Raw genomic sequence first — 22,410 nt, forward strand, 5'->3', positions numbered from 1 at the left:
ATTCAGAAGAAAGCAAAAAGTGGAGATTGGAACAATATGGGCATTTAAGAGACTCTTGGGCACACAGATGAAAGTAAAATAGAGGCTTATGAGGTAGGGAGAGTTAAGTTTTTTGATAGGTATATATGGGTTGGGACAACATCATGGGCTAAAGGGCATGAATTTGGAAGTTGTCTCACTGGGGTAATCTAGGAAACGCAGCAAGTTCCAAAAGCAGTGTGATATTTTTTTAAAAATCATTTTTCACACACACATATTTTTAAGGGATTATGTGAAACAATTTTGAATAATGTATTGTGTTTATTTGATATATACACTAACAATAGGGCTGAAGATATGGAATTTTTAAAAAAGAGTTCTGCTGCAATAGATATGTGAATGAAAACTAGTTTGTTTTTATGTAAAACAGTAGAGTATATACTAACATTGGTTTGGTGATCTGGAAATTTGCTCTCTCATTTTTTTCTGTGGCTGGTTTACCTTTCCTGTCTCTCTCCAGATCATCAAATTCCCACTGTATTCAACTCTATACTTGCAAAATACCATAGTTTCAAAATGATAGTCATAATTTTAGCCCATTTTTTTGGGCATTTCACAAGACTAATCAGGTTTTCTGTCACAATGATAGGAGATTGTCAAAATCATTTTGGTTGCTTTAAAGAATCTCTGTGATCTCAGCCAATCAACCAGTATTTACTCCACTCTTAATTGTGCCTCATTTCAGACAGGAAGATTTTCAGGTGAGCCGATGAATTCTGAATAATGTTATGACAAATATAATAACTACGCTGTTCATACTGTGAAGAGCTGCTTGTGTTTTTACAATGGTCTTTTCATCAAATTACAAAATTAAATCAAAATTTTCATTCTGTTTCCTCTCCTTTTGTATGACCACCATTTGCTTGTATTTATACTCAATCCACTGCGCTGTTAGCTATTACATTTTAAAGGGAGGAATTGACTGAAATAGAAATCTACTCCATTATTTTAAATTTTTAAAAATTTAATACATCACAGTTTAACAAATCTCTAACAATATCGACACAAACATATACATAATGACATTATCCATTTTCTTCCCAACCCCTTCCCACCTCCCTTCCACCACCTAAATAAAGACTTCTCCATTATTGAGGAAGAATACATTTGGGTTAACATTGGGTCCCAACTAAAAAGTTTTTTCTTTGAAATGTCGGAAATCTTCAGTCTCTTCTCAATCGTGCAAGTTCGCAGGATTAGTATTGTGTTTAATATTTTGCTTTTGTAATTCATTTCTGGAAAAAGTAATAAAATATGATTTATGTAATTTATCATCCATAAGCCAAAATGATTGCAAAAGCCACGAATGGAATAACAATTTGTCAGAAATATAATTTGCCCCATATTGTGTTGCACTTAATAAAACCATGCCAATCTCTCATTGATTTTACCATGTAATTCAATATTATTCCCAAGATAATTTGAAGGAAATGATTTGAAGTATGTTTTCTTCAGATGTTAAATAATTTATGGAATACTTAATTTTAAAATCTTTTTTTACTGACTTCATTAGAAAATCCTGTTTATGTTTTAGTGTACCAAAGAAATTTTCATAAAATTCATTTAAATAAACCAATGTAATCAAAAGGATCCCATAATATATCCATTAAGTATGAATAAAAAATTAGAACTGCATAAGGATCCCTGTTAATAGAATTTTTGTCCATGAACTACTGTCCGCCATTTTCCACGTCAATTCTGATTGTGGTTGCTCTTCGGTAAATATTGAAATCGCCATTCTTCTCTCAATAGCCACAATAAGCGCTTTACTTCAACCTCTGAATTTCTTATACACTCTTAGCACACACGCACATTTTTTCTATAATGGATATGATAATCCCTCATAGCTCAGTGATTCGGAATTACCCAGAGAAATTTACTCAACGTTTCAATATCCTACCAGGTGATGTATTTATCCACAGGATCATTAAATATCACATGGTGTCTTGGTTATGGTTAGAGATATATGACAACGGCTCTGTATACGCTAATCTTTGTGAAGTTTTTCAGTTGGTTGTTTTTCCAGACTCTTTTGTGTAGCCTTCCAAAGGCGCTATTTGCCTTGGCAGGTCTGTTGTCTATCTCGTTGTCGATCCTTGCATCTGATGAAATGGTGCAGCCGAGATACGTAAACTGGTTGACCGTTTTGAATTTTGTGTGCCCGATGGAGATGTGGGGGGGCTGGTAGTCATGGTGGGGAGCTGGCTGATGGAGGACCTCAATTTTCTTCAGGCTGACTTCCAGGCCAAACATTTTGGCAGTTTCCGCAAAACAGGACGTCATGCGCTGGAGAGCTGGCTCAAAATGGGCAACTAAAGCGGCATCGTCTGCAAAGAGTAGTTCACGGACGAGTTGCTCTTGTGTCTTGGTGTGAGCTTGCAGGCGCCTCAGATTGAAGAGACTGCCATCCGTGCGGTACCGGATGTAAACAGCGTTTTCACTGTTGAGGTCTTTCATGGCTTGTTTCAGCATCATGCTGAAGAAGATTGAAAAGAGAGTTGGTGCGAGAACGCAGCCTTGCTTCACGCCATTGTTAATGGAGAAGGGTTCAGAGAGCTTATTGCTCACTCCTGTTCGGCTCCGAATCATGGGTCCTCTACCGGCATCACCTACGGCTCCTAGAACGCTTCCACAAGCGTTGTCTCCATTCCATCCTCAACATTCATTGGAGCGACTTCATCACCAACATCGAAGTACTCGAGATGGCAGAGGCCGACAGCATCGAATCCACGCTGCTGAAGATCAAACTGCGCTGGGTAGGTCACGTCTCCAGAATGGAGGACCATCGCCTTCCCAAGATCATGTTAAATGGTGAGCTCTCCACTGGCCACCGAGACAGAGGTGCATCAAAGAAGAGGTACAAGGACTGCCTAAAGAAATCTCTTGGTGCCTGCCACCTTGACCACCGCCAGTGGGCTGATATCGCCTCAAACCGTGCATCTTGGCGCCTCACAGTTCGGCGGGCAGCAACCTCCTTTGAAGAAGACCGCAGAGCCCACCTCACTGACAAAAGACAAAGGAGGAAAGACCCAACACCCAACCCCAACCAACCAATTTTCCCTTGCAACCGCTGCAACCGTGTCTGCCTGTCCCGCATCGGACTTGTCAGCCACAAACGAGCCTGCAGCTGACGTGGACATTACCCCTCCATAAATCTTCGTCCGCGAAGCCAAAGCCAAAGGAGAGATATATAGAACAAAAAGCAAAAACATACCCTGGTCTACAGTTTATTAATGATAGTTCAAATGAATTAATGACTTTAGTTCTTGCAGTCACAGATTGACAGAAATACTATTATTTTTCTTCCAGATATTTTACTCAATGTACTTTGAACTGGTTCAAAATTAACTGTGAAAATGTTTTAGGAACAGATGGAATTTTAGAAGCCAAAAAAAAAGCACTTAGAAGTGTGCACTTGTTGTTAAGGCTACCAAATGTATTATGAATGAGCTGAAAAATAAGATAATAAAGTGGAATAAAGTCACTTTTGAGAATTTGATTATCTGATTAAAATCCAATCTAAAATGTTACCAGTGGTGCAGGCATTTTAATGCAGAGAAAATGCTCAATCAGTTACGGTGATGTTTGATTATGAAGGTTAATAGGGTGGCAGATATCGCAGAGAATGTTTATGGAGAAGAATCAATTTGATGAAAATGTAAAGTTGAAATATGAAATACAAAGACTGCTTGCTTGCAAGTTACAATATATAAACTTGCATGCTTGAAAATGAGCAGGCATCACCTACAAATAGGCAATGATTTTGAAAAGACTGATACTGAATTGTATGCTTGCAATGAGTTCCCTCTCCAAAACCTCCTATTCTATTTATTGTTACTTGCATTTGACTATTAGAATAACAGCAAAGCAATGAGATAACCACTCAAGAATTGGTTGATGATTGCATGCAGAAAAAAAATCAAAAGATTTTTAAAAATATACTTCAGCAACTGACAATGTGGCATGTGCTTTGTATAATGCAAAGAAAATTAGAGCAGTCTGACATTAGGTTAGAAAACATACAGAAGAGATTCACCAAGATGTAGCCAGTTCTGGATCTTTATTCTGTGGAGGGTGGGAAGCAGAAGGGTGCCAGAGCAAGGTATTTAAAAAATCATTAGGAGCATGATAAAGTGAATACTCACTGTTTTTGTTCCTAGGGTAGATGATTCTAGAATTAGAAGGCATAGGTTTAGGAGAGGGAAGAGATTTAGAAAGGACCTGAGGCTCAACTTTTCTCTCAGAGGGTAGTGCGTATCTGGAACAAGCAACTGCAGAAACTATAGAACAGTGTACAATCACAATATTCTGAAGCTATTTGGAAAGATGCATGGATAGGGTTAAGAAAGCTGTGGATCCAATGCAAGAGAATGGGATGAGCTCAGAACGTTAACTTGGCTTGGACAAGTTGGGCTGAGGCCATGTTTCATGCTGTATGGTTATGGCTAACAGAAGAAAAAGAAGCACAACTGGGACCTAGGCCCTTTAAGCCATCTCTGCCTTTCAGTAAAACCCTGTATTAAGTTTCTCCTGATCCCCACATGCATTGACTTGGTAATCTATTGATCTAAAAGATGTTTCTGTCGATCTTAGTCTAAAAAAGATGATCTTATTCCTGATGTTACATGATCTCAGGGCTTTACCTTGAATTTGAAGAAAAGTTTTTCCCTGTAAAATGATTTAGGGATTTTACAATTTATGATCAAAATCTTTGTACCCAAATTTTTCTAAATCATTGTCAAGACGACATCTAACTCAGCCAAGTTGCTGCCTACAGGTGTGTTTCAGATTGTACTGAACTATTTCAAACGTAACAGTTCCAGTTACATTCTTGTCAATCTTTTCCGTACCCTTTCCAACTCCTCCTCACTGACGATCAACACGGGCCCACCTCAAGGATGCGTGGTTTGCCCATTGCTCTACTCACTCTACACCCATGGCTGAGTGGCCAGCCACAATTCAAATGCTATCTACAAATTTGCCAATGACACCATGGTTGATGGCATAATCACAGACGGCAATGAGGAAACATGCAGGAGGGCGATTGATTAGCTAGTTGAGTGGTGTCACAACAACAACTTTACACTCAAAATTAGCATAACCAAGGAGCTGATTGTCCACTTCAAGAAGGGGAAATCAGGAGAAACACAAACCAGTCCTCAACGAAGGGTCAGCAGTGGAAAGAGTTGAACTTCAAGTTCCTGGTTGTCAACATATCTGAGGATCTGTCCTGGGGACTCCATGTCAATGCAATCATGAAGAGGGCTCACCAGCATATATACTTTGTGAGGAGAATGGGTACGTCATCAAATACTCTTGCAAATTTCTACAGGTGTATCGTGGAGAGCATCCTGACCAGTTGTATCACTATCTCCTATTGAGGTGTCAATGAACATGATAAGGAAAGACTACAGAGACTTGTGAACTTGGCCAGCGCCATGACGGGCATCAGTCTCCATCCAGGACGTCTACAAGAGATGGTGTCTTAAAGCAGCCTCTATCCTCATGGATCCTCACCAACCAGGCCGTACCCTCTTCACACTGCTACCACTGGGAAAAAAGGTACAGGACCCTGAAAACGAGCACTCAGTGGCACAAGGGCAGCTTCTTCCCTTTTCCCTCAGGTTTATGAATGAACCATGAACCACAGACATCAGCTCACTTTCTCTTATTTTTGCCCAAATTTATTTATTTTTAAATGTGATTTTATAGCAATATGTGATGCGCCGTGAAACAACAAATATCATTACATGTTCATGACAATTCTGATTCTAATGGTAACCAGATCTGTGCGCAATACTCAAAGTACAGTCTCACCAATGTCTTGTACAGTTGTCATGTGTCATCACTGCTCCTGTGCCCTGCTCAATGAAGACATGTGTCCCAAACACCTTCTTCACCACTCTGTCTATATGTGTCTACCTCAGAGTCTTTCTCTTCTACACCACTCTCCAAGGCCGTACCATTCACTTACCAAAGTGAAACGTCAGTGTTTTTCCAGTATTTTAAGCTTTTCTTTTTGCTTAGATTTCACCATCTGCTTTTCCTACATGATTATAATTACATTTGGCCAATTTTTATTGCAAAACTACTTCAATACATTTAAAATTGATTTTAAGCATTTCATGCTTTATGAACAGTTCACATTCCAGGAAAACATTGCATTAAGTAAAAATTCATAAATTGAATAAAACTTCCCATTAGTTTCTAGTTGGAGTCAACAAGCCTAAGTATTTAAAATGCATCAACACTAATATATGAAATATAGTAAAACTCCTGTTATCCAGAATTCAAGCCAACAGCAAAAAAACCTTGAAGGAAATAAATAAATGAAAATTTAAATTTAAATAAAAGTTTAAAATTGTGAACATAAATTTCATCTGAAGTAACACAAAAACCTTTGGTGAAGATGGGAGCAAATATTCAGCCAGCGGTCATGCTTTGCTCGTAGCATGTTTGAATAAAGTTGTGTGAAACAGCGATGGCGTCTCCCAAGATGAAGAGCTGGTTGATGCCATTTGCTGTTGGCGTGACTCTCTTAAAGTGTCTCCTTATCCCTGCTTAGTAAGAGTCACCCCAGTCAGAGGCTTTATCTGTAAACTTGAGTGGGTGGGGGAAAGGGGTTCATTATCTATACTGTTATTGTTTATTGGGCAGCTCCGTGGAGGGGGAGGAATCTGCAGAAGCAGCGACATTTAAATGTTTTCAAAGAATGTGACTGAAAATAAAATAAAATGCTTTAAAAGTTTATATATTCATGCAAGTGAAGTTTGTTCAGTGTAAGTACAGTAATTTTGTATTTTAAATTGTTAATTTGTAATTTAGGTGTATTAATTAGACATTGTAAGAGTGAGTCTCAGGCAACTGGAAAATACACTTATCCTACATCTACCAATCCACGGATTCCAGGGGTTATACTGTAAATGAAATGTTGCAAACAATTAAATCTTAAATCAGGATAATAAAAGCAAATGTCATGAACTTTTTTAGAGTGTTCATCAAAATGAAGCATGAAAGATTTTGGAGATCTTGACAGTTGAATGCATCCTCTTGCTGGAGAATCTAACTGGCTGTCAGGAGTAGTGGCAGAAGCAGATACAATGGAAGTGTTTAAGATGATTCCAGATAGGTATATGAATATGCAGGGATTAGAGAGATGTGTATCGTGACCAAGTGGGAAAGTTTTAGTTTAATTTGGGCATCATATTCAATGTAGACACATGGATTAAATGTCTACACCTCTGCTGTACTGTTCTATGAAATAGTCATTGTCAAGAGCTCAGCCCTTCAAGATAGACATTTTTTTCATCTTACAGGACCGTTGATCCTTTGGACTCTTCTCCTCAAAGTCTAGTGGAGCAAAATCTTCTTTGAGGATAATCACACCCTGCTGGATGAACTGAGTGGGTCAAGCAGCATCAGTGGGAGAAAATGTACGGCTGATGTTTCGAACCAAAGTTTCCATAAATGGCGCTGGCTTGAAAGGTTGACCATTCTTTTTCTCCCACCTCTGAGTTCCACCAGCAGAGAGTATTTAGCTTCAGATTCTAGCATCTTCAGTCTCCTGTGTGTCTTCTTTGAAGATATTTATTGATAATCAAGGAGGTGAAAGGTTATTGCAAGTAGGTTGTAATAAGATCAACTCTGAATTTATTGAATAACTGTGTAGTCAACTGCTTTTAATTCATATCTTTGTATTTAAGTAAATGCATCTCCAATTTCAACTACAACTTATCGCATATAATATTACTGAAGATGGAATCGAGTCCGTTGCAATGTCAATAAATAGAATGAAGGTTGATGCTTGTTCATAATAAATAATTTTTTATATTAAGTATAAAAATTGACTATTTCATCTTTCCCTGCCCTCAAGTGATAAGAATTGCTTATTATGGGGGAAAAAGCTTCATTAATTGAAGACAAATACCCTAAAGACTGATTGGTGACATGGTGAAAATTTGTGAAAGTTCACATATCAAGGATTACTTCCATCATCTGTTGCAAGAGGATATTGTGTCATAATGTTATTCAGTGTTGGTTTAAAAAATACAAAACATTATCTAAAATTGCAAGGGAAAATAATATATTTTCCTTCCATTGAAAATGGATGCATCAATAATTGTTTCAAGTATTTATAAGAAAGTGTTCTACCATATACTGAATCACATCACTCAGCATGAAGCAAATAAATGGCATATTTTCTAATGGCCGTTTGTTACACTGCATGGATGAAAAGTAATTTGTGGAGCACTTGAAGAACAACACACAAGAGGTTGCAATACTTATTTTCTGGATGTGAATTAAATTGGTGAGATGTTCAAACAAATATTCTGTTTGAAATATTTGCATTCATTTTTAATTCAATGGAGCTGATGTGTACTGTGCTGGAAAACAGTTTTATAACTGTAAGCCCCATATAATATGTTATGTTTGATGCTGCAAGGTTTTTTTAGAGGCAAGGTTAACAGAGATGGGACTTTTCACTTTGGAGCATAGAAGGATGAGAGGAGATTTAATAGAGGTCTACAAGATTATGAGAGGCTTAGCTAGGGTGGACAGCCAGTTCCTGTTTCCCAGGGCAGGATCAACAAAAAACAGAGGACATCTGTACAAGGTGAAGGGAGGGAAATTTAGGGGAGTCATCAGAGGTAAGATTTTTACACAGAGTTGTGGGTGGCTGAAATGCCTTGCCAAGGATGGTGATGGAGGCTGAAACATTAGGGGCATTTAAGAGACTCTTAGACAGGCACATGGATGGAAGGAAAATAGAGGGTTACAGGGTAGGGAGTATATGGGTCAGCACAACATCGAGGGATGAAGGGCCTGTACTGTATTGCAATGTTCTATGGTTATTTCAGGTTGAATTACAAGTAAAATGGTTTTTAAAAAAGCATAAATGTGTTCTCTTTTGTCCTTACACCTCTGTCCAAGGGGGACAGTTAAGAATCATCATCACCTGGTTGGGCAAAGATGACTAGTTTATTTCCCCAAAAGATATTACAATAAAATGCTGACAATCACTTTTCCAAAGAGTAGACTTTTATTTCAAACTTACATAACAAATTTCTCAGCTGCTGTCATGGAACCTGGCTTCTTTGCATTATGGAGGGAAGCCAGCACAAAAACAGTTCAAGAAGAACATGCTACTTAAAGACAGCACACATTAAAGAAAGCGTTTTACCCAATTATTCTGCACGTGACAATAAACAATTCATTTCAAGATCCAATTTGATCCATGCTGTAAAAGTAAGGTGATTCTCTCCAAAATCTAATCTTCAGCTATCATTAAATTAACTGATTTTCTCATCACCTATCTCATTGCTGTTCATTGGGATCTTTATTAACTAACCATCTTTGGTATTTATCACCTCTTTTCAATTTAATTTAAGTTATACTATTGCAGTGTTTTTGAAGTACCTATTCGACTGCAACAGATAAGAATTTAATTGTAAAAAGACAATGGTGGAGAAACTCAGCTTTATATAACAAAGATAAAGCTGCACAGAGAGTTGTGGGTGCCTAGAATGTCTTCTCTACTTTTTTGTTGGGAATATGTGGGTCAGCACAACATGACGGGCCAAAGGGCCTGTACTGTGCTGTAGAGTTCTATGTTTCTATACCTAAACAACGTTTCAGGCTTGAGCTGTTCATTATCATTATTATCTTGTCAAATGTAAAGTTCTTCCAATAAGTGAAAAATATGCTTCACTTGCTCATATAAATCATTACCCAAAGCCAAGCTCCTCAAATGCACAAGTACAGATGCAATTAACCCCTTTCACACTGCCAAATAACGAGGATTGAATTTGCAATTTAGTGGGCATTTAGCGGTTTAGCTGGTATTTAAATTCTTCTAACTGGGCGGTTGTGGGGGCGGGGGGAAATCAATTGAGCTTTGATAATTGATAGGGGTTGTATCAGAGCCCGGCCAAGTTAACTCGGCTGTAGTGTGAATGACCAATCTACTCAACTGGGTACCATTGGTGGCATTAGTGCCTGTGTGCATGCGTTCATCAGTCTGTTAGTTTTAATATCAGTGCAGTTATATTTCACATGGCAGCCAATGGAGATGCCATAGGGCAGCCAGCGGGGCTGTCAGTGTGTACCTATACTTTAAATCATTTCAAGATATCATAATACCTAATACAATGTAAATGCTATGGAAATAGTTGTTTTACACTATTGTTTAGGGAATAATGACAAGCTGGTCTGTGGGTTTGTCCTAAATTTGAACAGTCTGAAGCCCACTGCAGTAGATTTTCCCAGTCTTTTAGACATTGTGCACATATATCTTATGAAATTGTGCATGTTTTTTCCCCCCCACGATCTTTAATACATTGAGCGCGTATGTGCTTTATTCCCACTACGATTTCACTGCCTTTCAAGTACAGAATACGTCATTCAGAATATGTTATTTGGGACATTACCGCTGGAGATTGGGCCCCTTCTTAGATCCATGATTTTCACATGAACCAGGGTTAAGTGTGAACAACTCGCCTGGTATTGCAACACAGGTCGTTTACTCTTTAGTGGGTTGCCAGTGTGAAAGGGACTAATGAGTTGAAGGAATCTTTATGCAGTGTGAACATCCAATTTCCTCATCGCTATGAATCTAGCTGCAGGCATCACGTCACTTTTTTTTACACCATTGGTCTTGCAAGATACACAAACATAAGAATTACTTACAGTTGCAAAAACTCAGCTGGCTCACCTTCTACAATTCATTTTTAAAAAAATACATTTCTAATGAATGTATTTTAATCAATACTTTCTGATTTAGTTGGAAACCTTTTAGTGTGTTCTACTTGACAATTCAAACTGGAGCAATAAAGCTATGCGTTAAATTATTAAAAAAATAAAAAAACTTTATGTTGAACTTTCATGACCTTAGGATGTCCCAAAACACTTTGTGGCTAATTAGGTACATTTTAGTGTACTGGCTGTTATCATATACGAAACGTAGCATTCAATTCATGCATTGCAAGGTCCCCACCATATCCACGTGACAAAGATGTTGCTTAATTCTTCTTTGGCTTGGCGGACAAAGATTTATGGAGGGGTATGTCCATGTCTGCTGCAGGCTCGTTGGTGACTGACAAGTCCGATGCGGGACAGGCAGGCATGGTTGCAAGGGAAAATTGGTTAGTTGGGGTTGGGTGTTGGGTTTTTCCTCTTTTGTCAGTGAGGTGGGCTCTGCGGTCTTCTTCAAAGGAGGTTGCTGCCCGCTGAACTGTGAGGCGCCAAGATGCACGGTTGGAGGCGATATCAGCCCACTGGCAGTGGTCAATGTGACAGGCACCAAGAGATTTCTTTAAGCAATCCTTGTACCTCTTCTTTGGTACACCTCTGTCTCAGTGGCCAGTGGAGAGCTCGCCATAGAACACGATCTTGGGAAGGCGATGGTCCTCCATTCTGGAGACGTGACCCACCCAGCGCAGTTGGGTCTTTAGCAGCATGGATTCGATGCTTGCGGACTCTGCCAGCTCAAGTACTTCGATGTTGGTGATGAAGTCATTCCAATGAATGTTGAGGATGGAGTGGAGACTGCGCTGATGGAAGCGTTCTAGGAGTTGTAGGTGATGCTGGTAGAGGACCCATGATTCGGAGCTGAACAGGAGTGTGGGTATGACAACGGCTCTGTATATGCTGATCTTTGTGTGTTTCTTCAGGTGGTTGTTTTTCCAGACTCTTTTGTGTAGTCTTTCAAAGGCGCTATTTGCCTTGGCGAGTCTGTTTTCTCTCTTTTTGTCGATCCTTGCATCAGAAGAAATGGTGCAGCCGAGGTAGGTAAACTGGTTGACCGTTTTGAGTTCAGTGTGCCCGATGGAGATGTGGGGGGGCTGGTGGGCATGGTGGGGAGCTGGCTGATGGAGGACCTCAGTTTTCTTCAGGCTGACTTCCAGGCCAAACAGTACTTCATGTGCTGGAAAGCTGGCTCTGAATGGGCAACTAAAGCGGCATTGTCTGCAAAGAGTAGTTCACGGACAAGTTGCTCTTGTGTCTTGGTGTGAGCTTGCAGGTGCCTCAGATTGAAGAGACTGCCATCCGTGCGGTACCGGATGTAAACAGCGTCTTCATTGTTGAGGTCTTTCATGGCTTGTTTCAGCATCATGCTGAAGAAGATAGTAAAGAGGGTTGGTGTGAGAACGCAGCCTTGCTTCACGCCGTTGTCAATGGAGAAGGGTTCGGAGAGCTCATTGCTGTATCTGACCCGACCTTGTTGGTTTTCGTGCAGTTGGTAACTTTAATGTCATATGCATTGTACAAAGTACATATGCACCGAAATTTCTACTTGAGGGCAATCTTCTGTTTAACATCTATCTCATTTGATGGGTGGCACATGCGTTGCTGCAACGTTCACTTGACAATGGACTGGGTTTGAGCCCAGCGTTTATGCTGATACGTTGTAGCGAACGCTATTTCACAACTTGCTACATCCGTCACTGCCACTATCGTTGCCATTCATTAAATAACCATCAAACAGCATCACCATTCAGCTCTATGACAACCAGTATGTGCAAATCAATCCCCCAATTCCTTTGACCGCATCACTATCAAATTAATCCACCACATTTCAAGATCTATGCATCAGAAGAATTGCGCCCTGGTTGCCCGAGCAAGCAGGACAGCAAGTGTGAACGAAAGATTATTCTTCATAACTTTGAAAGGAGATTATTTGCTCCGTGTTGATGGTCGAGGGCAGCAAATAGGAGGAGCATTAATAACTCAAGAGTGCTCTTGCTGTAGAGTGGAACGTCATGCAAATTGCAAGCAAGAGGACGGTGTGGCTTTTTGAGAGCGCAAAACGCCATGAACAGGTTGCCTGTCTGGTCTCTCAACTGCAAAAAAAAAAGGAGCCTATGTTCTTTCACTTTCATTTTCCACTCTTTTATTAGTGGGCAAAAGCAGCGAGGGGCCACGTGCACGCCGCCGGGGGTTGCCACGGAAACGGATCACTTTGGAACGTTGTGCGGGCGAGGAAGAGGCGCGAATCCGTGACGTCACTGTGGCCCTGGACAGATCGCGTACCCCTCCCCTCTCTGCACTTACTTGGGACAGGGCTATGTCTCTGCAACGCGTTCCGCTTGCGGGGTAGGTAACTCTCCAATGCTTTGCGTTTGTAATTAGCAGCAACATTCCTCGAAGTAGATAGAATACGTGCATGTCGCTTGGAAGGAAGCAGATTTTTTGGAACTGAATGCCAAGATTCTTGTGCCTGCTGAAGATGCAATAAACCCCAGTGACAGAATGATTTTATCTTAAGAGTCCCTTGATTTCTGGAAGGCTTGCAAAGGCATCATTATCCTGTACTGTTTTATTGGCATCCACGTTACTGAGGAAAACAGCGTTGCTTTCTCTTACAAAACATATCTGTTCCTTTGAGATACTTTCCGAATTCGTAAGGAGCAAGCCTTACACTACGGATTTCTATGCTATTCCCCCCCCCCCCCCCCCGTCTCTTGGTAAACTTGTAGCACTCTACTGGCTGACAAAAGAAATTTCTGCTATTTTGGAAGGTGGAGAAAGAGGAAGCGGGTGAAATTGATAATCGGCTCTCATAAATAGGCCTGGAAAGTGATGCTGGTCACATCAACGTGGCGGACAACATTTGCAGCTTCAACCGGCACCTCACATGCACGTTTCTGGATAAAATGGAGAGGATGCAGAAGTCGTAATGTGGCAGGAAACATTCGTTCTGAATTCGATGTGGAAACGTGGCTGCGATGTCCGCACAAGACATGCTAGACTGAAGCTGAAACACTTTTCTTTTTAAAATCCTCAAAAGGGTGCAGGACATCTGGGGGGTGGTGAGAGGGGAAAGAAAATGACTTTGAGCTTGGGGGTAAGTTAGATTTCGGCAACGTTGCCTGCGATGGAGAATACCAGATCAAGATACAAGGGTGCGTTGCCGAACTGAGGATATCTTTCGCCCCATCACGGTGGGTCTTTCTTTCTTTCGAGAGGTGCAAGAGGTGTGGATTCAAGTGCTGAGAACGGGGAGTTCTGATGTTGGAAATGGAAACAGGATCAGAGTCGAACCGCCACCAGAGAAAGCTTGTAACACACGGACTGGAAGACCAGAAAAAGGTCAGTGACCAGGTTTATCGCAACAATTTGTATCTTTTCGCAGCGGTGTTGTGTGGAAAGTTGCTTACATTGTTGCCTTTGAGATCCAAGAGGGGGCAAACGATAACAACGGGCAATTTTGTACACCCGTTCAGAAACCAACACGATGGACGCGTGCCGTGGAATGTCAGCGCTTGGCCGATGTTGCAATCCTGTCTCGTGTGTTTAATTTCAGGGCGCTTGTGGTGGAAGGGTTGCATATTGACCGGCAGATCAATCACAACCTGGCGATCTAATATCCATTTAAATGTCATGTGAGTCATGCAATTAACACGTAATGAGGGGCTGTGGTTGATGAGGCTCCACGTTGCCCATCTGTCGTTGGCACCGACCGCAGAGTGTACTAGCAATCTGTGACTCCGTGTAATCCAACCCAGGTCGGGCTGCAGTGGCAGCTGCGATAACATCAAGCGGTCACGCTTTGGCGATGCTCATTTTAACCTCACCCCAATCGTCACGGCGATCATTTAATTTCTTTACGTTATAGGCAGGATTATCTTCGAGGACTGCTCGGAGTCAGCTGTATATTCCTTTCTCTACTAATCTGTTTCTTTGCTGACTGAAAATCTGTGCACCTCTCCCACCAAAAAAAGATGGTGCACCGTGTGATGAGATGAATTCGGAATGGTAACGGTGACTACTTTCTGCCAGCGCGGTCAAAGGCTCAATATTTTTGCGGACGCTGCTCTCATTTAATTTGATGCCCTTCTCACGAGTAAATGGCATGTTATGCGTGGCGTGTATCCTTTATTGTATCGCAGATTGCTGTGAACATGACATCTTACTGGCTGATTCAAACCAGCACTTCGGTTGTTCAAGAAACAAGTCCATCTCTGCACTTGCCAGGTTCAAAAGGGTCGACCTGTTGATGTAATACAGGGGCCTGGCTTTAAAATCAGACTTGATTGTATATTTTTCTTGATCGCCCTCGGGATCAATTGTGCGGCTAAAGAAAAGTGAAAGCGGGTGAGACTGGATTTAAATGCAAAGAGCAGGTTGGGTGCCAGAGCCTTCGGGATTATAGAAGCAGCTTCCGTTCTTTTCACAAGTGAATGATTTTAGTGTGAGCTATTTAATATTGACATTTCTGATATCCAGTGGTGCTGGGAAGTTTGGTATAGTGCAGGCAGGCTGTGAGAAAATCTGGGGAATTGTAAAGCTTTGTTGGGTGAGATATTCGGATGAGAGTGCAGATTTGATGTAATCACATCTAATCAGCCTCCAGCATCAGAACGAGAGCAAGCTTAATCTATCATTCGAGGAAGGCCCTCCCTCCTGCATTGTGGCAGGGCACCAGTTTGTTCTGAACTCTTCTTGATATTTGTTATCTGTGCTGCTTGGAGGTCATGTGTGGAGGCCCTGCTTCCCTTGAGTAAATTTAGGGGCTGCTATTGCATTTCACAAGTTGCTTGTGTGGCAAAGGATAACCATGAGTAATGTGCAAAGCAGAGAAAGCAGCCACGTTTTGGATTCTGCGAAGGGTCTGAAAACACCAAGTTGTGTTCTTGAGCAAGATGTAAACAAGCTGTGAGACCTGCACTCACTTGAGTAAAAGCTGAGAGTTTGAATCCCATTTCTAATAATCTACAGGCTTTTCACCGACTGGATGGGGTGTGATCTCATGGGCTTTTCAAATGATATCTGGTGAGACCAGTTGCTCTTTTATTGTGATTTAACTGGACAAAATATTAACAACGTTGACATTGTCCTTCTATTGAACGGAAGAGGTAATGAGACATTGTTTTGGACAAAATGCAAGTTTTCTGCCACACCTATTATCACTAAATTCTAGTATTCTTTTTGGTCGAGCACAGAACTGGCCCTTCAACCCAACTTCTCCATGCTGCTCAAGTTGGCTGCATTCAGTCCATCTAAGACCCAGTCATGTTGGAACTGAACTGATAGTTTACTTACTGTTGCTTTATTTCATTGTGAATTGATCATCTATTCCAGCATTCCCAGCATTTTTTGGCAATGGTCCCCTTGGAACTCTGCTGTAAGTTAATGGGTACTTTCTTGTGACACAGTCAAGTTTAGTTGATTTCTTCTGTACTTCTACTGACCTTATAAAAATAATTTTTAAAAATTATATTTCAGTCATTGCCGCCCCCCTCCCCCCTTAAATGTGCTGTGGTACCCAGGGGAGCTGTATGGTCCCCACTGAGAATATTTAGTCTATTATCACACCAGCTATGTTACTGTGATTATTACCTCCTGTCAAAAATTAAAAGTCTTTATAATTTAGAACTGACTAACTTTTGTATTTCTTTGTCCAATTTCGTTGGACACCAACAACAAGAGTAGCCCAATACTGCAGATAGTGAAGCTGCTGCCTCCCAGCTCCAGCAACCAAGTTCAATTCTGACCTGCTGTGCCCTCTGTGTGGAGTTGGAATGCTCTCCCTGAAATCATGTGGGTTTCAACTGGGAGATCCAGTTTCCTCCCACCCCCCCCCCCCCAACATTGGTAGGTTACTTGTCCACTGTAAATTGCCAGTAGCGTATAGTTAGGAAGTATCAGCAGAATCAACGGGAATATGTGGAGAATAGAATGGTTTGGTGTTGGACTATTGCAAAAATAGATGGTTGGTTAGGACTTAGTGGACTAAAAGGCCTCCTTCTAAGCCATAACTCAAGGACTGTAATGCTGCTAATTACCCACTTATTTACTTTGCTTTTGGACTGGAGGTCCTGTGTGTGCCATATAAATTAGAGATGCTTTTCTCATTGTTGGAAATGGGAGACACTTTTGGAAGGAATACATTTAATGTGCAATATGCTACTTTTTTAAACAAAGTTACACAGTTGTTGGAACTTTGTTGTAAAGTTTGTGTAATGTCACCAGTTTCATCTGTGGATTAAACACTTTATTTGATTTTAATGTGCAGCATTCTCCACTTATATTGGATGTGAATGAACTTCTGCATTCTACAATTTGACCTGGGGCATAAGTTTGCATTAGGACTTTTTTGTGCATGGCAGAAATACTTGGAGAGTGGAATCTGTGTTGCTTCAGTGTGGCTGGTTGTATTCGGTATTGAATACCAGTAATGATTGAATGAAAGGCTTGCATTTATCTCCTGAAGTCTTGGAGCCTCCAAAAGCACTTTAGGTACAGTCATGATAGCAAAATAAAAAAAGTAGGGAGGTTTTTTTATTTCTAATGTTTCCATTTGTTTCAAAATGCTGAGATTCACATGTGCTTACAATAATGGTCTTTGAATAATGTAATCTTGTCAAAGAAACATTGGTCATCATTTGAACGCTTATTTAAGAATGAGTTTATTGCCATGTACAGTTGCACCAAAACTTATTCTTGCTGCAACCACAAAGGTACACAAGATACACAACTACAAGAATATAAATCAATTTATACAATGTGCCATTAAACAGGAAAGGAGACAATAAATGTAAAAGAAATGATGAATATTCAGAGTTGCATCCTGTGCATAAATCACAATATTTCAGTGGTGGAGGTCACAGGGCAGATTAGTGTCAGGGTAGGTTCAAGAACCTGAGCTTTTTTTTTGGGGTGGGGGGGGTTGCAGGGGTGGAGGGAAACTGTTCTTGAATCAAGAGTTGCTAGACTTCAGGATTCTGTGTCTTCTGCCTAAAAGTAGCAGCAAAGAAAAACTGTGACTGGAGTGATGTGGATCATTCATGATGTGGTTGCCTTTTTGAGTTAGCGCCTTTCGTAGATGTCTTGAGTGAATGGGAGGTCGGTGCCCATGATGGATTTGGCCAGGTTTGCCACTTTCTACAGTCCTCTATGTTCTTCAGGAATCGAGTTGCCCAGCAAGGCCATGATGCAACCAGTCTGTGCACTTTCCACGGTGCACCTGATCGAGTATGCAATGAAATTATTAATTCCCTCAGATTTCGTAAAAAGTAAAGGCGTTGGTCTGCCTTCTTCATGGTTGCCTTCATTATGTGGCTGGCTCCAAGAGGGTTCACTATATTGGAGGACCTCCTCTCAAAATACTAGAACAAGAGAGAGAGTCCCAAGATTTGAGGCCGTTGGTTTAGTATGGAGATGAGAAGGGATTGCTTTCCCCAAGAGTGGCAAATCTGTAGAATTCTCTGCCGAGGGAAGCAGTGGAGGCTATTTCAATGAATATATTTAAAACACAGCTTGATTTGTAAAGTCAAAAGTTATGGGGGGGGGGGGAGGGGGGGAAGCAGGGAGGTGGAGCTGGGTGCACACCCGTGATGTTATTAATTGGTGAAGCAGGCGGGATGGGCTGAATGACCTGCTTTTGCTCCTATTTCTTATGAGTCCTTCCAGGAATGGGAAGGTACTCCCCTTCTCCATTGCCGTATTGCCAAGGCAGACAGGTGTGTGGTGCCTCAGCCTCCTCCTTCTGAAATCCACAATAGGCTCCTTGGTGCGAGGCACCACACCAGCAGATTCATCCTAAACTCTGTCGTCGTCACCCGTGGTGTTATCAGCAAATTTAAGGATTGCGTTGGAGCTGAACCTGGCTACACAATCATGAGTGTAGATGGAATAGAGCAGGATATTAAAGCCAGCATCCCTTGAGATGCCTCTGAAAGGGTCAGCAAGGAGGAACTAATGTTGTTAATCTGCACTGATTGGCTTCCTGAGTGGATGCTTGTGTATCGCTGTCAACACCCATTTGTAATCAATCTTAGTTTTTTTTCTCACTTTTTTCCCACCCCTCCCCTTTTTATGTTGGTAATAGAATACAGCATTACAGCACAAATGCAGGCCCCTCTAGTGGTGATACACCGCTAGCCTACTGCGCGGGGTGACCACTGTACCTGCGGGAAGATCACTGGAGGGCAGACAGCACCTGGCCGGCTGTCAATCAGTTGACCTGAATGGAGCAAACCCCATACGGTCGGCTGCCAATCAGCCGCCTGGGATATAAGCCACATCCGGCCCCTCTCAAGGTCAGTCACTTGGGAGCAGGGCACAGCTAGCCACAGCAGAGACTTTAAGCTGAATAAAGCCTGTTGTTCAGCCTTTGAATTTTGTGCCTGCTTACTGTCGCTACAGTGCATAACACTTCTAGTGTGTGCCAAACCATTTTTTCTGCCTAGTGCCACTGGCCTGCACACGGACCTTATCCCTCCTTTCCCCTCCCGTCCACGTGACTATCTAGATTTTTCTTAAATGTCAAAATTGAGCTTGCATTTACAATTCAACTCTCTCCGTGCGCCCATCACTCTCTGTGTGAAGAAGATCCCTTAACGTTGCCTTTATACTTTTTCTTAGCCCAGGTCCTCGAGTTTTTATCTCGCCCAACCTCAGTGGGGGAAAAAGCTATGTTTCCTATCCATTCAGATCTCACCCCAAAATATCGAGGTACTTCTCCTCTCACTGTTGCTGCTGGCTGAGTTCCCACAGCAGATTCCAACATCTGCTGTCTCGTGCCTCTTTGTTTTTGCATGGGGTCCTTCAAAACCTCAGGACACATCAAAAGCTTTAAAATGTAGTATGTGCGGCTGCTCGCATACACTAAGGTAGGTCCCATGTTGCTGTGTGATAATGGCCAGATAATCTTTTTAAGAGAAGAAATATTGATTGAGAGATGCATATGAAATTACATGATCTGATATGAAATAGTGCTGTGGGATCTTTTAAATCTACTTCAGATAGGAAACTTTAATGACCCATTTGAATGATGGCACCTTCAACGCAGCAGCAGTCTCTTGTAATTTCTCTTTTTTTGCAGAATGCTAGCCAAGAATCTGCTCATGTCTTTGGAGCATGACTTTAGTGCACAACATTGACATGGATCTGGGTGGGCTGCCATTGAGCCATGGATGACACATTGACAGGTGATAAAATACTTTTATATACGAGCAAGCTCCGGTTCATGGAGAGAAATAGTTGTGGCTTGACATGCATAACCGCAGAGCAAAACTGAGGTGGCTTGACTCACTGGAAAAGCCAGAGCTGAACGTGAATTGTATTGCAGGCACATGAAAATTGAATCGTGTACTTCCGGCACTTGTGGAGGTGAGGCGTAGCGCAGTAGTTGCTGTGGACTTCGCCCAAAAACACTGAATAGCTTGAAAATTTTGTGGCTTAAATTTGACTAATGCATGAATTTAAAATTGATTTTTTTTTCTCCCCCAGGATTTGATAAATGCTCTCAGAAAAATTAAATACCATATATGGAAATCACCGCTGTTAAAGGTTTTGAAGAAAAGGTTTCACTTAGTCAGTGGCCAAAGGATTTTCCATTAACCAATCAGTTTCTAAATTTTTCATAACTCCGAACTAATGCTCATCGATCAATTGTATGGATTTATTGGCATTTATGGTTTTCAAATAGGCATTTTAATATTCAATGTTATAGAAAGAGCATAAAACGTTAAGTTGATTTCAAAATTCTTCAAAAATACCACAATTTCTAAACTAATGTTTATTGAGTTTTTTTTTTACAGTATTAAACATATGGTACTTCAACAAGACTTTGGAATGAAGTATTGAATCAGCTGTGCTTTGGTACCAGGAGAAAGAACATTCCCTGCTTTAATCTCGTGGTTACTTTTCACTGCATTATATGTCCATGTCTATGACATTAAAATTGATTAAATGTATAATGAGGAAACCAAATACTTAGATAAGCAGGGTAATATTGTGAGTCTCTTGATTTAATAAAGGGCTTATCTATTTAAGCTCATTGCAGTGGGCTGAGTTAATAATTTTGCTCAGTGTTTTGGAAATGGATTATGGTTTCCCTTTAGTTGCTTTGCAGAAGATAAATGCAGAAGAAATTGTACAGTGTATCTGTAAATTTTTGTTGGCCTTCAGTTATGCAGGTTTCCTGCAGTTTATCTGTTGATTAAATGTTTTGAATTGCTATGACTTTTTCCCCTATTTTGAGACCACTTTGGACATAGAAGTATAAATGTGTACTCCAATTTGAAAGTAAATTCCATTCTGTGATTTTTTTTTGTTTTTTTCACTTCCACCCACTCCTCTTTTTGAGATGACATCAAACAGCAAAGCAAGACTGAAGCCTCCTGTTTAGGATCGCTTCAGTGTGTGAGCTCTGCTTCATTCAAGGGTTTCATTGAGCCAAGCAGTTTTGTGCAAACCATGTTGAAATAATCATTGCCCACTGTTTAATGTCACAGTGAACACAGAGGATTTGGGACTAGCATTTGGAAGTCACATTAAGTTCCTTGTCGGATTCTGTCATGTCGCCCTGTCATTGAATCTCCAGTCGAGTGAGAAAGACAGGTAAATTACCTGTTGATGAACTTGTTTAAGGTGATTTTAATTTTGAGATTTAATTCACTGCAAATGTTATTTTAATAGAACATCACGACTGAATTGTTACTGCTGCGATCTTGATTTGAATTTGTCTTTTAAATTGTTGACATTAGCTGCAGATACGATCATAAGTATGGAACATATTTGAATGGGGAGATGCGACGATGCATGGGAAATGTAACATCCTTCTCATCAGCATATTTTCTAAGTGTGGTTTGAGCACCATGGATGCGCAACTGAGCTCCCAAACCAGAGGGGTGCAGAACATTCTCGAGAGTTTTGAATACGAACTGCACCGCGGCATCGATGGAATTTAAATGCAACCATTAATATGCAATTTCAAAAGCCCTCTGGCAGAGGAGGAAGTCTGCCATTCTTGCACAATCTGTACTCGATGTGACTCGAACCTTGCAGCAATCTGGTTAACTCCTTGATAGCGCCTCGGTTGTACCACAGTGCAAATAGAAATTCAGATCATGTCATTGTATTTACTTTTGGACATTGCGTTTGACTGGTGTGGCACTATTCCAAAGTAATAAAATGAAAATGTGTATAAGGCAAAGTTTTTTTTTCTGTTTATACTTCAGTGCATTGACTGATTCTTATTCAGTTTGAGTTTTCACCTCTTATTTTTTTGCACTTAAAAAATAAATAGGAAGATTGCATTTGGGGCTTGATCTGTTTATCATTGCAAGCTCTTTGAGTAACAAATTGTCAGAGAGAAGGAGCGAACAAAATCCCTGCTTGCTATCCTGGGGCTCTTGATGTGCTTTGCTGCTGGTGACAGGTGGTTGGCTATGGCTTCTGTCCTTATTTTTCTTCACACCTTCTTACAACTTTTGTGTCTGGCCTGATGCTTACAATTGCCATCTGGAGACTTGCATGCATGAGAGACTTGGCCATGTGCTGCCTGTCAATTCTCCTCATGTGTAACAGGTTTTTAGACCTTGAGTCATTGGTGAACTTCTTAAAGATAAATACAAGAATTTTAAA

The 22,410-nt window shown here is 40.9% G+C and overlaps 2 long non-coding RNA genes across 7 annotated transcripts in view; both read left to right on the top strand.

Moving 5' to 3' along the window:
* Nucleotides 1–7,839, top strand: part of LOC138746536 (uncharacterized) — a 37,542-nt gene extending 29,703 nt beyond the window's left edge. For all 4 annotated transcript variants that reach the window (XR_011347010.1, XR_011347013.1, XR_011347012.1 and 1 more), the window contains 2 exons: nucleotides 629–740; nucleotides 7,356–7,839. This is a non-coding gene — a long non-coding RNA (uncharacterized lncRNA). The remainder of the gene's footprint in view (nucleotides 1–628; nucleotides 741–7,355) is intronic.
* Nucleotides 7,840–13,063: 5,224 nt separating this feature from the next.
* On the top strand, nucleotides 13,064–21,973 carry LOC138751794 (uncharacterized). Of its 3 annotated transcripts, none has more exons than XR_011350191.1 (4): nucleotides 13,064–14,127; nucleotides 19,865–19,970; nucleotides 20,272–21,384; nucleotides 21,531–21,973. It is a non-coding gene; the product is annotated as an uncharacterized lncRNA (long non-coding RNA). The 3 variants fall into 3 exon arrangements; XR_011350194.1 differs by having other exon boundaries at nucleotides 13,065–14,127; nucleotides 21,279–21,384; XR_011350196.1 differs by lacking the exons at nucleotides 13,064–14,127; nucleotides 19,865–19,970 and adding an exon at nucleotides 19,983–20,151.
* The last annotated feature ends 437 nt before the right edge of the window (nucleotides 21,974–22,410 follow it).

This window comes from Narcine bancroftii, chromosome 1, assembly GCF_036971445.1.
Source record: "Narcine bancroftii isolate sNarBan1 chromosome 1, sNarBan1.hap1, whole genome shotgun sequence".
NCBI classification, from domain to species: Eukaryota; Metazoa; Chordata; class Chondrichthyes; order Torpediniformes; family Narcinidae; genus Narcine; species Narcine bancroftii.